This window comes from Ursus maritimus, unplaced genomic scaffold (assembly GCF_017311325.1).
Source record: "Ursus maritimus isolate PB19 unplaced genomic scaffold, ASM1731132v1 scaffold_18, whole genome shotgun sequence".
Classification (NCBI taxonomy): domain Eukaryota; kingdom Metazoa; phylum Chordata; class Mammalia; order Carnivora; family Ursidae; genus Ursus; species Ursus maritimus.
In genome coordinates, this window is record NW_024424230.1 from 10,871,136 (window position 1) to 10,888,287 (window position 17,152).

Here is a 17,152-nt window from a genome sequence, read left to right on the forward strand (position 1 = left end):
GTTGAAAAAAATCACCAATTAGCAAATGGGATATATCTTGAAAATTCTATATGAAATGCATAATGATGCAAAAGAGTAAATTACTGATTGATTCATTTTCATTGTTACTGTCTGTAGAGTCAACAAACATAATAAAAATACTGAGTTTATGTTAGCAGAATTTGAGCTTGATAAATAGAAGTTACTAAAAGTATTTTCAAAAATCTTTACATACTCTATCAAAATATTAGGAGCGTAGAGACCAGTTCAATTTTTTCCAGTTGCTTTTAATGGGTTCCGTAGAAGGATAGCTTGAGACGGGGATTCAGATAAATGTGATTAATTGAAGAGTGGCAAATTGGCCGGTCCACATATGTCCATCCAGAATCTTGCCCAAATCTCCTAACAGGATTTGAAATCAATTTCCCTTCCCCTTAAACCTGGATGGACTTGTGACTGGTCCAACCAAGATAGTGCAGTAGGAGCGATTCATGTAATTTCTGAGGCAAACTCATGAGAAGGAGAAAACTTCTGCCTGGCTCTTCCTGTTGTGACTCATGCCTTCGGCGTGTTGAGCTAACATGTTGGAAGTCTCCCTACTTTGACCTCACCATGCTGAAGGGACCATGCAGAAGGACCACAGAGATGGTGAGAGCTGTCAAAGGGACATCTCTACTCCGGCTTGCAGCGCTTTGAGTTTAGCCAGCACCAGTGTGAATCAGCCTTCAGGAGATTTTAGCCATCCAAATTACTGATGAATTTTCAATTTGAAATAGAACAGATAAAAGCTGTCCCCACCAAACTCTCTCAAACTTCAGTTAGCACACAAAATAAAGGGTGTTGTTAGGGAGCCGCTCAGTTTGGGGGTGCTTGTAACACAACGTTGTGACATAAAGATTGCTCTTCTAGCAAAGATGAAAAGGAGCGAGAAAATCAGAAATGACTGAGCCAAAATGAGACTCAGGTTTTGTCTTGCCTTAGGCTGGTCCATCACATCAAATGTGATATAACTCTGGAGTGTAAATTATACTGCATAGGTATCCCAGCTTGAGGTAAAGAAGCTGGCCTAATTTACTCCCATAAAAGTTAGTCATTGACTACAGCATGCAAGGTGTGGGAGACCTGTCAGACGAGGTGGCTTCAGTTGGTCAAGGGAAATACTTTGTTGAATGAGTTTCTATGAGCCATTAGCAGCCATGCTCCAAAAGCTAATGGGCTTGGGTCAGTCACCAAAAGCATCCACTATCCTGAGAAACCACAAGATGGAGATAACTATCAATGAGTCTAAGTGATAATATCTTAAGAGTTTCTCATGGAAAATATCAAAATATGGCAACACGGCATAGTGAAAGGTGCACAGGGTAATGAGATCAAAATTTGAGACTTGGCTTAATATCAAGCTTGAGGATTTTACACACACTATCTTTTCTTCATTCAATAAACACCTATGGAGCATCAAAATCTGGCCCAGAATTTACATTTACAGTTCAACTACTGATTTGACCTAACTGCTTGAGAAGGCATCGAGTACTTTCAAATTGAAAATGCTCAAAAACAGTTATAGAAGTAATGGTCTTGACGGAAAACTCAGTCTTCCACTGTTTTATATTTTCAGTTATACATGTCAGAAATACAAGAGATATTCCTGGCACTTCTCCTTTCCCAATTCACTAAGTTCCATCTTCTTAAGTATCTCTCAGATAAATTTCATGTTTCCTTCTCTACCACTACATCCTTAATCCCAACTTACTATCTCTTGTCTGAAGTGCTTGAATAGCTTCTTAAATTCCTTCCGAGATCTCTACCTAGATAACTTTCAAATTGACCCTATTTCCAGTATGCTCAAAACCCTGAACAGATGCTCTGTTAGTCATTTGTGCATAACCATAATCCTCAGCATGGCCCACAATGGGCACACCTCTCTTGCATCTTGCATCTTCTGTCAGATCCAGCCTCCCTTTCTGTGAGCCTGCCATATGTCTTTCTTGCATTTTCTCTGGAACCAAAGTCTTTGCCCGGATTTCCCTTTGCACATTTATTTCCTCCTCATCCTTCAAATATTGGATCATGATCAATTTTCTCCTTTTCCTTTCAACATAGACTAGGTCAGATCTCCAAGCTATATCTGTCACCATGTACCACCCCTTCATAGTATACATTAAAGTCACAACTTTAATTATGTGATTATTGATCAGTCTTTTTTTTTTCTACCAGGTTGAAATAATAATGAGAGCAGGAATCAAATTCATTTTTGTTTCCCAAAATCTCCCCAGCACTTAATACTGTTCCCAGCAAATGGTAACATCTGATAAATATTTGTCAAATGAATCAATCAATAAAAATGAAGTCATATTTTCTGACTGTGGCTAATACTACTCTTCTTTGAGAAAACTAAGGCCACTTACTTTCACCGAACAGTCATTTTATGTTCAGAAAATCCTATTAGTTATATACATACTTCTTTTTCATGTGCAAATGGAGAAAATAAAGTACAAACACTTTGCTATATAGATTTCTTTCTCTCTCAAAAATGTATTCGAATAATATCATGCATTCCAAAAACATTACATGTTAATAACTGGAAGTACTTAGTAACGTAAGGAATAATTATCAAATAATCTGTAAAAGCATGTGATTACCTTGTGCTGACATGGCACTCGTAATGTAATTGCTTGTGGGGGATGAACACTTGAACATACATAAATAGAATCACAGAACACTGGCTTAAAAAAAAAAAAAGACATGAAGGCTACTTGTTCTATGCCAGAATTAAAAATGTCATAGCGAGGAAAAAGGAAGGATGAGACAGACAAGAGGACAATATGGGAAGAGTAGGAAGACTAGGGGAAAGAGAGTAACCAAAAAAAAGAAAAGAAAGTGTATTTGTAAGTTCTTAAATCTGTCCATTTTGAACCTCTATACTAGGCTAGTTTCTCACCTTTCTGTTTCTGAAAAAAACTAAGTGTATCATCAATGAAAATGGAAGCACAATCTTCCTGGATTGTCTTCAAATATGTATAGGCATAACATACAATATTTTCACATATATTTTGAAAAATCTAAGTGATGTATAATGGAAAAAAATTCAGATTACTGCCCAATCCAGTAACCTTTAACACAGGCTACAAAAATTTGGCACGTTGTGACTCTTAGTTCAAGTGAGCTGTTCTAAACGGCTCATTAACATCTGTAATCCGGGAATGACACTGGCCCATCCATCAGAGCATGTGTGATTAGGCAGCAGGGTTTTACTCTAGGGCTTCATTTTTTCTAATTTTGGAAGGCAGTGGGAGTGTCTCATTTTTTCATATTGAATGATTACGATATTTGTTTAGACAGAAAATGTGATGTGTACTCAACAAATGAAAATAGATGACAAGCCAGGATCTTTTGAAAAATAAATCTTCTTGAAAATTAAAGGAGAAGTCTGCCCTCTTAAATAGATTCCTGTATCTTTCTAGTTTGTCAAGGCTTGAATCACAGATCACCAACTAATCCAATAAGGTTTTTACCTTAAAGTGGGTAGGCGTTTCATTCTGCCTAACTGGACAGTAGAAAGTGGAGATGATATAGAATCAAGGTCTATTTTCTTTGATGTTCGTCTGAATTTGGTAATTGTTACAAATTTTTCCCATGTGTTATATGCTTTTCAGTAAGTTGGGACATAGCGCCTAGGAAAGAACATATTTTAGAAGCTTAATTTTGTCTATAGAGCTACATTCAAAATAATGCGGTGGGATGAATCTTACGGCAAGTTATGGCCAAATTCCAGTACTTTAAATGTTTTTAAAAGTAAATGTCAAAAATTTAATGAAACCATGTATTAGCCAGGGTTCATCAGAGAAGCAGAGCTAATAGCTATATAAATAAATAATGTCTAAATCTATTTATGGGCAGAATTTTATTTTAAGTAATTGACTCACAATTGTGGGGGCTGGCAAGTCCACATTCTGCAGGACAGGCTGGAGACCCTGGGGCAGAGGTGAGACTGCAGCGCAAATCTGAATGCAGTCTGGAGGCTGTCTCCTGCTCACACTTCTCCCTGTTCTCAGTTAAGGCTTTCAACTGATTGGCTGAGTCCCATCCTCATTATGGAAAGTAATCTTTTGACTAAAATGTTTACTTTAAATGTTAATTCCATATTTACAAGCTTTATCCAGACTGATGTTTGACCTAGTATCTGGCTATGATGGCCCAGCCAAGTCGATACATAAGAGTCACCACCACAAACTGTACTTCTTGAGTTTTCAGGAACAGAAAAACAATACGCTAAGTTACCTGCCTTTTAAGCACAGCCTAGGAAGAGAGATGTGGCATTTAAAGCAATGAGAAGGTTATCATTTAAAATAAAATCCTTTGATGTTTAATGTTCTCGTTAGAGATCCTTGACCGCTATGTGTATGGAATGGGAAATAACAAAAACGAAAACTGTCTGCTTATTAATAACTTTTATGTTAGAGATGTCCACGCTGACAATACAGTTTTGTTTTTCATGAGTTCTGAGTGGGGAATAAGCTGTAAAAGGGTGAGGAAAACGATCTTAAAAAAAAAAAAATCATGTAACAAACACATACCCATGTCAGCCATATTTAGCAATTGTTGTACAGGCTTTATGCTTTAGGATTTAAAATTTTAAGTATGTACAAGAATAGCTGAAGTCCCATTTCCAACTCTGTCCTTTCCAGAGCTCCCATGCCAGCGTGAGTTACCATCATCTTTGCTGGGATTCTTTCAGTCTGTTTCCTGTATTTTATTTCATGCTTATTTTTTCTTAAATAATATCTTATTTTGATTTATAAAAGTTAAAATAGTACATTGCAAACTATAGCTAAACTTGCATAATCACTGAAGAGACTTGGCACTCTATAAAAGATACATTAAAAAGATATCTATTTGCCTCACAGTTAAAACAAATAGGTTAGTTTCCACAATTATTCTTAAATAACCTATTATTATATGCTGAGGTTGTAGATTACATTGCTACTACCCATGGAGAAATAATACACCAGACTATTCATTAGTATTGTAAGCAAACAATAAATATGAATATTTCATTGTTTTAGAAATGATAGAAAAATACACATTGATCCTCATGGTGAAATTGTAAAATAAATTATGGATAAGTAGACTCTAACTCCAACAAAAAGGTAATAGAATTTTCCTCTTGTTTTTGAATTTTATTTTCAATGACAAGCATTTAATCAGGAAACAGGAAGAAAATAAGCAAAAATAAGAATGGCCTCTAGAAAAATGGATCAAATATGTGAATGAAAATAAGACAAAAATGAAAAAAATTATATAATTCTGTTATTTTATATATTAAAAATACTTAAAGCACTAATATTTTTACTTGAGAATAATTATTCAAAACCTTAAGTCTAAGAATTATCTTCTCCTCATTGTATTATTACAAATCCATTTTACCAGTTCAGTTGTTTTAATATGAAATTTTAATATAGTCTCCAAACTCACACAAAATATAACTATTTTTCAACTATCATAATTTCTTTTACTTATAGTCTTGACTCATAAAGCACCTTCTGAAGATGACCCGGAAGAGTGTCCTAGAGAGAAATATGGAATGATACGTCATAATTTATGACATGTGATGGTATGATACAGTACGAGAAGAGATAGCGTGCTCCATGCTCTGCACCAGACAGCCCGGGTTTAAATTCCAGCTTTGCCACTTTCTAGCTGTGTCTGGTTCATCAGATTATTTAGTCTGTATATGCCTTGGTTTCTCCATCCGTAATATGGGAATAATAATAGTGACACCTGGTAAAGGTGAGAATAAAATTAATAGGTGTGTAGTGCTTGACTCAAAGTAAGTCCTAGAAAGTATCAGCTATTATCATTCTTAAAAATAGCATTGGTAATAATCCTCGTATTTTTTTTTCCAAAATAAGTACACATTCCTAAGGTGGCATTGAAGACCTTCCACAGTGTTGCCCCAACCTAATTTTTTAACATGTGTATTATAAATATGCCTGTAAATAAACTAGTGTTTAATAGCATTAGTATATGCTTGAATTGTTACCAAAGCATCAAATTATAGTTTAGAATTTAAAACCACTACAGGAATTTACTGTCTAGGCTGAAAATCTTTCTAAATTACCACCTTATTCATATTTTTGAAAACATGGTTAATAATCTATTATTTAATGGAGTCACTAGGTTATTTTGGGAAATAGTTTAACGTGATAATAAATACATATATGCTTTCTCATTGAATCAAATCCATGCAGTGGTCATGCTTAACTCACATACTTCATACCTCATGGAACAAACAGTAAAAACGGATGGACTTGAAGCTCTCGAACCCCTAATTATTTTCATTTTCAGTGGCAGGAATGGAAAGGTTTTGTTTATTCAGGTTAGACCGCACTCTGCATGGTAGTTCAGGACTGAAAATGGTCTTGTGATCGAAAACTGCAAAATGATCTTAATGGTCAGTGGGACATATATGATCATTCACTTTGTCAAAACATTAGATATTCTGTTATAAGTGCACAGGGAAATGAAAAAAGTAATTACTTCGCACGCTGAAGTTTAAAATATTACAATGTTGAGAACTAGAGCATGTTACTCTTTCTAAAATCTTATCAAGACTAGGTAAACAGTTCTTGCTTCCTCCTCATTGTATGATGGACATTAGGAGAGAACTTGCTTGGGATCATTTAAGTATTTTTAATATTCCATTTTGTGACTCTAGTCTAGCTTGTTAGTTTTACATCTTTTGCTATTCTTTTAGTGATTACACTACAGACTGAAATATACATCCTTGATTTATTAAAGTCTAATACAATTTAGTTCTGTTACCATTTTCCAGAATAATTTTCATATATAATGTCCAGCCTTCAATCCAATATTACCATCTTTGCCAGGAAATAAGGCTACATGACAGGAAACAGCAAACCGCCGACCATGTGATGTGCCCATGAATCAGAATGATCAGGCACAGTTTCTAAAATGCATGTGGCTTATATAAACCAGAAATTGGATGAGATGATAAGGAATTGCATCAGAGAACTCCATACTATGAAAAATATCAAATGGAAATTTTTATCTTGAATAATGTAATAATTGAGACTTGGAGCTGAATAGATAGATATAATAGTATTTTAAAAGGAAGAGCAAATTCATGAACTGGAAGATCAGTGCCAAGTTGGATTTCTTCTGGCAATACAAATTTGGTTTATCATTCAAAAATCGAATACTGTAAGTTGCCACACTGGTAGAATAAATGAAAAGATATTTGCATTTCAATGCTTAATAAAAATAAAATTCATCCACATATCCATTCTTGGATAAAATCTTAGCAAATTAAGAATAGAAGGAAAATTGTTCAATATTGTAAAAAAGACATATTTTGGAAATAAAATTACAGCAGGATAATTCAATTATGCTTTACCCTTCTATTTGGCAAAAATATCTGGGTTAGTACCCGACCCTGCTTTTACTTTTTTTGCCTATGATTGAAGCTTAATTAGCATGAGTCATTTGTGCTGCAATCTCAAACACTCCATCTGGTGGCTACCTGAAAGTAGACACTTGGGTGCCTGTGAAAACCCAAGCACACAAGTATGCCTATAAGGGGGTTATTCTGGCAACCTTTGTTTTCCCAAATTTATTTATTTTTTTATAAATTTGCTCTGAGCTGGTAGGTCGAAAAGATAAGTTATCATAGTATCTAAATCCTAACAAATTATATTTATGAACTTGGGAAAGATAATTTTCTTAAAATACAAATATCAGAATTTTAAAACTGAACAGTAATCCATTTGACAACATCCAAATTAAAAATGTAAACATTTGATGTAAAAAAGGAATAAGAAACAAAATTATAAATACTATCCATCTTTTCTGGAGAAAACATTAATATGTTGGAATATTTGCAGAGTGCCTACAAATTAATGAGGAGAAATTTAAGCAAGAAAATTGGCTAAGAACAGTATTAAACAATCTACAAAAAGAAAGCAAAGGGAAAATCTCCACTAATCAGAATAAATTAAATAGAAACAAATATTTCTCACTCATCCTTGCAAAAAATTAAAAGTCTGACATTATCAATTATTAATGAGGATGTGGGGTAAGGGCACTCCTACACTGCTGGTGAACAAATAAAATGGATCAGCCACTTTGGAAAGCAATTTGGTGTTATATAACACAATTGAAAATGCCTAAGCCTGCTAACTGAAGAGTTTCTCTTTGGGCAAGTTGCATAATCTTTTGTGTAAAACTGGAATAATTTTGGCACCCATCATAAAAATATTAGGATAAAATGGGTAATCTCATGCAAAGCACTTGAAGTATGATATTTTTATTATAAACTAAGGGAAACTAATACATATGCGTATGAAGACATTTACATGTAAACATTGCAGCATTGCCTGTGAAATAATGGAGTATAATCTAATTATCCACATGATAATAATACATATGATAATAATACAAATGAGCTATATAAATGATAATACAAATAATACGAATGAGCTACAGTCTTATTTTTAAAATATTCCTAGATATGATTCAAAAAGTAAAGAATTAATATGTACCTATATAAATGTACCTTTAAAGTGCTTTGAGCCTTAAATGGTATGGATTTCTTTATAGTATGAATAGCCTTTATTGGTAAAAAGGCAGGTCGATTGATGTTCAGTATGGCAGAGTCAGTGATAAAAACTGGAAAAGCAAGATTGATTTTACTTATGCTATTGCAATGGGGAAGGCACCCCAGATCTTAAGATCAGTGTATTGCAACGGGGAAAGCACCCCAGATCTTAAGATCAGTGTATGGCAGATAGGTACTTATAGCGAAGAATGGACGAGCTACAGATAGGATGGTTTACAGTAGGGGTTATTCTGCAAGGAGGGGAAGTCTTAGTAAGCTCACAGTTTTCAAAGCTGGGAAGTCCAAGATAAGGTTCCAGGCAATGTGGAGTCTAGTTAAGGGCTCTCTTCTTGGTTTGCAGATGGGCTGCCTTCCTGCCATGTCCTCACATTGCAGAGAGTGAGAACTCTCTTCCTCTTCTAAGGACACCAGCCCTTCAGATTAGGGCCATACCCTTATGGCCTTATTTAACCTTTATTACCACTTCACAGTCTCTATCTCCAAAGAGTGCCATACTGGGGGCTAGGGTTTCAACATATAAATTTGACAGATACACAAACATTTAGTGCATAACATACCTTGATCACAGGAACGGTTGGAACCATGAGATCTTCATAAGGACAATGGTGCATTTTCACCCTATTTATCCTTGATGTTAACACAGTGGTTGGTCTGGCAGTTAAGCTGGCCTCAATGGCATTTGTTAGACTAAACAGAATCCCTTAGATAGGTTCTTTATATAATGAAGTGGTTTTCTTGAAAACTGTACGTAGTTGGGTCTCATTTTGTATTTGTTTGCTTAATCCACTCTAACATATATTGTCTTAATTGGTATATTTAAACCATTCACATTTGTAGTGACTATTGATACAGTTGGATTGATACCCACCATGTTTGTAACTCTATTTGTTGTACCCAAAATGGGTCTCCTTTTCTCCTTTACTCTGCCTTCACTGGTTTTGAGTGTTTTATGTGCTTCCTCTCTTAGCATAGCAGTTACACTTCTTTTGAAATTTTTTGGTGGCTTCCTGAAGTTTGCAATGTATGTTGTTAATGAATCAAAGTCCATCTTCAAATAACAGTATCTGCCTCACATGTATTCTAGATCATTTATACCATAATATTCCCAATTTCTCTCTTTATAATATTGTTGCTATTTATTCCAGTCATCCACATGCTATTATCGTCCCATACATTGTAATTACTAGTATTTTACACACAGTTATTTGTTAGCTCAATTAAGAATAAAAATGTATTTTATTTCATTTTTTATCTCTCTAATACTTTTCCTCTTAAATGGAGATCCAAGTTTCTGAACTATCTTATTTTTATTCTGCTTTAATATCTTTTAGCATTTCTTACAAGGCAGTTCTGCAGTGATGAATTCCCTCAATTTGTGTGTTTATCTGGGACATTCTCATTTCTCTTTCACTTTTGAAGGATAATTTCACTTAATATAGAATTCCAGGGATTTATTATTTTCTTTAAATGTTTTAAATAATTCACTTTCTTCTTGCTTGCATGGTTTCTGACAAAGAAGCTACTGTAATTCTCGTAACTGTTTCTGCATAGGTAAGGTGATTTTTTTCCTGTTTTCTGCAAAAATCATTATCTCTTTGGGTTTTGTAGTTTGAATATGATATGCCTGTGTGCACATTTTTTTGGTATTTAACCTGCATTGTGTTCTCTCTACTTCCTGGATCTATGGTTTAGTGTCTGGCATTGATTGGGGAATATTTTCAACCATTGTTACTTCAAATACTTTTTTCTGCTCTATCCTCTTTCTTCTTCCACTAGTCCAAATATGCATATGTTACATCTTTTCAAATTGTGCCACAGTTCTTGGTTATTTTGTTTTTGTTTTGTCTTACTTTTTTTTTTTTCGTTCTCTGTTTCTGCATTTCAGTTCTGGAAGTCTCTGTTCACATTTCTTCATGTTCACTGGTTCTTTTCTTGGCTGGATCTAGTTTACTGATGAGCCCATTGAAGGCATTCTTCATGTCTGTACAGTGTGTGCGATTTTTGCATTTCCTCTTGATTCTTCGTTTTCACCTCCCCACTTTGCATGACCCATCTGTCCTTGCATGCTGTGTATTTTTTCTATTAATGCCTTAGTATTTTAATCATAATTATGTTAAATTTCCCGTATAAGAATTCCAAAATCTGTGCCATATGTGAATCTGGTTCTCATGCTTACTTTGTCTCTTAAGACTGTGTTCTTGCCTTTTATAGCCTGCCTTATAGTTTTTTTGTTGTGGTTGAAAGATAGACATGGTGCATAGGGCAGTAGTAAATGTGGTTATAAGCCTTTAGTGTGAGGTTTTATGTTGATCTGGTTGAGTTGGGCTGTGTTTAATGTTTGCTGTAGTTGTCGATGTCAGAGGCTTTGATTTCTTCTTGTGTTCTTGTTTTTGTCTCTCTCTGGGTCTCCCTAAAAACTCCTTAAATAGAATCTGCATTTTACAGCTTTTACAGCTATAATCCATTCTTATTATACTAGAGTCCTGTTGCTGTGTTAGAAAGATGTAGGGTTGTTTGTCTTATAAAATTATGAGTAAATCTCAGTGTTTCAGTTGGTCTAAATTCCTCAGTTGTGACCTTCACAGCTGTATCTTAGATTTTTTTTCACCCTTACATGAGACAGGAAGGCTAGAGGGCAGCGGAGTCAGAGAAATGCCCTCTCCCACCTGAGAGAAGACTGACAAATTGTTTCCCCTTGGAGAGCAGGCTTTGGCTACGGAGAAGACTCTCGGTTTATCTCATGATGGTAACTCTTTCTCTTCCCCTGCCGGTCATCAGTTCTTTCCGGTCTCTCTTGTTGTGAGAACTTAGTGGGGATCTGTAAAAGACAAGTCTGTAAAAATGTGGGGCCTGACTGAAAACTGTGGCTCTGAGGTTCTGTTCTCATGCTAGTTCACACTTAGCCTCTAGAACAATTTGCCAAAATTAGTATTTCACTGTTCCTATCAGTTTATGGCCCAGTGGTTTCTGCTCCAGGTAAGTTGATCTGGGCTGTGACACTCTGGATTTACCTCTCTCTCCAGATTTCAGGTGGTGGTTTGTCCTGTGACCTCAGTTTTCAGATAGTTCCTAGAGCATCCTTGATTTTCAGGTTGTTTGGCTTTTTACGTATAAGGACAGAAGAAAAGACAGCTTATTCCATGTTGGGCCTTTACATGGGCTCTTAATATCTTGATGATATAAACACATCTGAGCCCTGGTTTCATTAGAAAAGTGCCCTCTGTTTGTGAGATTTGAAGGAAAAGATAAAAATGATTTTTTAACAATTTGGCATGGCAACTGAAACTTTAACTGTAACACAGAATGCTTTTGATAAAAAATTGCTGCAAGAAAGCCAGTGTTAAATGACAAAGTCCCACTAATTTAAAAACTGTTAAATTGCTTTGCTATAAAATCCAGGAAGACATAGGTTCAATTCTTGGACCTGAGCAATTTTTCTGTGCCTCAGTCCATAAAGTTTTAGTTTAATGCCCATGTTGTGGGATATATCCATTTACTTGTCATGAGCATTTTTCTTTGTCTGTCTATTATGCACCAAGTGTCATTTAGACACTGTTTTCTGCAAAACATGCAAAAATCCCTACTGTCATGGTGTTTAATTTTCTGAGAAGATAAAGAAAAATAAGAATAATAAGTCACATATATAGTATGCTGGCTAGTAGTGAGATCTAAGGGGGAAAAGAAATGGAGAAAGGAAACCAGATAATGTAATTTTATAGCATGACCAGGAAAGGGCTCTTTTAAAAAGATGACATTTAGGACGAAGCCTAAAGAAGGTCAGGGGCTCACCCATGTAGATCACTGATAAATAGTATTCCAGGAAAAAGGAAAGGCAAGTGCAGAGGCTCTGACACAGAAGTGTCCCAAAATGTTAGAGACACCGAAGGAAGCAGTGTTGCTGGAAATGAATGCAAAAGGATGAAAAGTCACAGAGTCCAAGCAGGGTGGGCGGAGGAGACTCATTGTCTAACTGCAGACTGTGTCAGGTCTTGTAGGTCATTTTAATATTGCGAGGACTTCAGTTTTGAATCTGAGTAAGATAGAAATCCATTGGAGACCTGTGATCAAAGAACAGATATAATTTGACTTCGGTTTTAATCAGATCACTCAGCCAGCTGTGCCTGCATGGAAAGTAAAGAATTGAGAGAAATAATTTGCATATTTCTTCCCAGCATTTGCTATGTATTTAACACAAAATAAGGAGAGCCTCATTTTATACCAAAATCCATCATGGCCATGACAAATGGGGAAAGTAGTGGACTCTGGAACATAATCATATTTTACTGGAAGAAGAGGTAGGAAAGGGAAGGAGTACAGAGAAGAGGCAGGCATAGGTCCTCCGCAGGCAGTGTCCTGAGGATCCCAGGAGTAGCGTGATGACCTGGGGCTGGGGACAGAAGTCAGTGAAGGAGGAGAGGAGCCAGTGGAAGGGGAGGTAGAGTATCACGAAAGTAAAAGATCATAAACTTGGAGTTTTGCTAAAATTCGACTCTGATAATAGCAATTTCATTTTGATTATAGTGTCATACCTAGAATCATCCAGGTTCCCTGATACAACCTTAATTTTTTCTTACCTGCTACCTAAGACGTAGTTGCCTTGCTATTTAGTCTGAAAGTTCTTTAGCTTGTTTACTTGACTCGTATATAATTTTTATTATTCCCTGGCCCACATCCCCAACCTCTTCATATAAATACTTCTTTCAGACACATTAAAATGTGACCTCGTTTTCTGGTAACTATGCTTCTCATGTGTATCATAACACAGACTGTTTAGTAATTCAAGAATGATATATTTTATTCTCGCTGAATATAACTTTAATTTTCTATGGCGATCAATAAAAACAATATAAATTCCTTTAGGAAATGTGTCCCTAGGAGAGGATAGAAACATCAGTGAAACATGAAACTGACGAGAAATGAGAATCCAATAAACATTTGCACATTAACTCGAGAGCACTTTGTAGCTTGTTGCTGCATTTCTCTAAATTAGGATTTGATATAGTGAGGCTTTATGAGAGATTTTCTCCTGTAAGAGCATTATTAAAGTTATTCATGCTACATCTGAAGTCCTAGATTATTGAGAATCATCATCTCTCTGTCAAAGTGAGTATTAACTAATTGGTAACAGGGGAATAGAAGGTGTGAAAAAATACACAAGGTATTAGAGGTAATTTATTTTTTGAAAGCAGTTGTTGACAGTTTGACATTACATTCAGTTAACACTTCTGGGAACTTTTAAAATTATTCTGTCTCCCAGGCAGGGCACAGGTTCTACGCTTTCATGAGACTTATGAACAGACTTCTTTTTTGATTTTCTTTCCATGCATTTGAATTGAAAATGTAAACCATGGCTTGCTGTCCTTGCAGATGCTGTATCAACATTTTTAACAGCTGTAATGTCCTCTAGATACAAATTTAACATTTTACCTTTCAAAATGACAATTATTTTCAATATTTCAAATTTCTCTTTGGTTAGAGAGGAAGATCCCAGAGTAAAGCTTGACAATCTCGCCTAAATAAATTCTTGAAAGGAGGAAAGCTTAAGCAGTTGACAGTAAGCACCATCAGAAAGGCTCTATTTCTTGAGTTCCACGGCTGGCTAGTGACAACCTTTTCTGATAATGAAATTTTTGTAACTTAATTTTCATTTTTAGGTTTAAAATCAGCTGAAACTGGTCTTCACTGGAATATTTTATAGGTTGTAAAAATGTGCCCAACACTTTTACCTCCCCGTTCCCATGACCACAACTATGCTACCAACTCAATGTATAAAACCTTAAATGATTATGAAAAAAAATAATCTTCCATTCTTAGAGATAAATTTGAAACTGCAAAGTATTCATTGGCCAGATTTTACATTAAAAATGATTCTGATTACTTCCTCTAAGCAAGTAAATTTTGGTAGACGGAAGGAAGACTCTGAGAGCCTAAAAGGGAAGAGGACTGTGGAAGTATAAAAACAGAAATCAGGGAGAGGAAATAAAGTTTAGCTGAAATGAGGGATATAGATGATTTTAGATCCTCGAAGGAGAACTAGCCAAATTTTATCACCATATTGTGAGGCATGCTTCTTACCTCATCTGCCTTAAGGCGCCATCTTTCTTTGCACATACCAATTTCAATTAATTATTTAGACAGGTGTAGGTGCAAAAAATATATATGTATGTAACTTATCCTTTAAAACTTAACAGGAAGGCATAGTTTAAAATGAAAAATTCACCCCAGATAATAGTAGTTATCATATAAACACACAAAATCATAATTCAGATACAGATTTAACTATGGTGTGGCTGGATATTAATTGTGGGAAAGAACAGAAAGGAATAAAGTATGTTATAGCTCAGTATACTGGCTCTGTCCTCTGCTTGCTTTTGTGACATCAACAATTTTTTCCCAAGCGATGAAGCCACATTACTTTGTTGCATCAGAGCTTAGAAATCAAGTAACCATCACCTAGCCCACCCTTGGGGCTGAGCTCCTAAAAGGCTATACTCTGGTGGTTAGAGGGTCAGCAGAGCTGTTCTCTCGGGAGCTGTAGTTTGCCTTTATGATTTATCAATGAAGTTCAGGAGTCCCATATTTTCAGCACTTACGGGGGTGTGGTGAAAGTAAACAAAAGTACTCGCTTGAGGAATAGAATATTATCTGAGGACTCTTGTTATTTGTATCTATTTTTCTTAAAAACAGCATCTAATGTAAAATCAAAGATAATCAGGAACAGACAGACATATGACAAAACGACCAAGGATTTAAAAAAAACTAAAATCAAACTTGAAAACCTCAGCAATGATTAAAAACTCTAAAATCAAAGGGGCACATTTGAAGAAAATAATTTCTAGAAGACACAAATACAATACAAATTAAGAGATCAATGGGTAAATTTAGTAGCAAATTAGACAGGGCTGAAGAGAACTGATACATTGAAAGACAAGTCAGAGAAAGTCTACAAAGTGGCAGAGAGACGAGATAGGGAGAAAAGGAATAGTGTGGAATACTCGCATGTATTTTAAAGGGTTCTCAGGGAAAGGGGAACAAAAATGAGGCATAAACAATATTTGCGTTATAAAATGTGCAGATTAAAGACACCAATTCTCAGATGTAAGAACTGCAATATATTCAATAAAAAATAAGAGAAATTCACAACTTATAAAACCTCAGAAAGCCAAATAGAAAATATCTGTAAAACAAGAAACCCCCCAACACAGAGTATTTTCAAAGAATTGAGAGTATAAAGGTATTTCAAGAACAACAATGTAGGCAAGAAGAGTCTAGCCTGTGCTTGATAATAAATGCACCCAAATTCTTAACACAGTAAACTAATACAATTTTATTTCTAACATCTCCGTTCAATTAGGACTGGATAGGACCCTGACTCTTGTATAGATTGCCCCTGGGATGTGTAGTCAGAGAAGAGGGAATGGCAGGATTCTGAAAGACGGGTTTGAGGACTATGTTGTAAAGTGCCTTCCTTTACTTTCACTTATATGTCATTGGCCAGAACCTGGCATATTGTCCATACCTAATTACCAGGGAGTCTGAGAAATCTGGAAGAACACGGGATTTGGTGATCCCTGGCTGTGTCTCTGGATATAGGGCTTCCTCTTGTTAACATCCTTGCAAAGAGAATGCAATTAACCTCTTTGGAGAGAGAGAACACAAAGTCACTCCCAGTCACCAAATTCTGCTTACAGTTCAGGATCTACCAAAATGTGTAGTTCTATCTTCGGAAAGTAAGAGATTTGAATAAAAGAGTAGTTACTTTTCCATAGCATTATTATAATCCTGAAAAAAAAAATGGATTGACAAGTTTTCCTGTGTGGTCAGGAGGGGGCTAACTAATAATATTGCCCTATCCCTGCGTGTTTTTCTCTATAGCAGCTTTCTGCACTGTGTACATTACCCCTCCTCTTCCGTGATTTATACGACGTCTGAAGTAGACATTTGGGATTAGGCCTTTCTGAGGAAGCCATGCATCTGTCTAAGCTATCTCCTGCCAGTGGAAGGATGGGTTCCTAGAGGATGTATAAAATTAAAGTTTCAGAGGCTTTAAAAAAAAAAAATCCAGGCTTGTGGGTTTTTTGACAATTTAGTTCTTTCAAAATATACATTGAATTTGAATTGTACAAATAATTGTACAATTATTTGTTTCCATCTGCCAATAATATCCAGAATTTTTTTATATGTTTGGAAAATATGTTTCATTTTTTTCTTTGGTTTTTGGTTTTCTCTCTCTCTGTGTGTCCTTATTTCAAGCCTACCCCAAGCTTGTAATTCTGATCTTTTCTTTGAGTTGTTTTATTAAACTGGGTAATTTCATTGGTTACAACATTCTGATTATGTTGTAACATTTTCCCAGAATCACTTTATTCAACTGGGTAATTTGGCCAGGCTTTGTCTTCTAAGGCTTTTTAAAATATCATCTATTTTTTGGGGGGGTTTCTAACTTTAAGGCTTTAATTACCAGGACTCTTTATATTCCCATTCTTTTTTTTTTTTTCCCCCCTTGGCTTTCAATCTGGTCAGAAATTTTCTGAACTC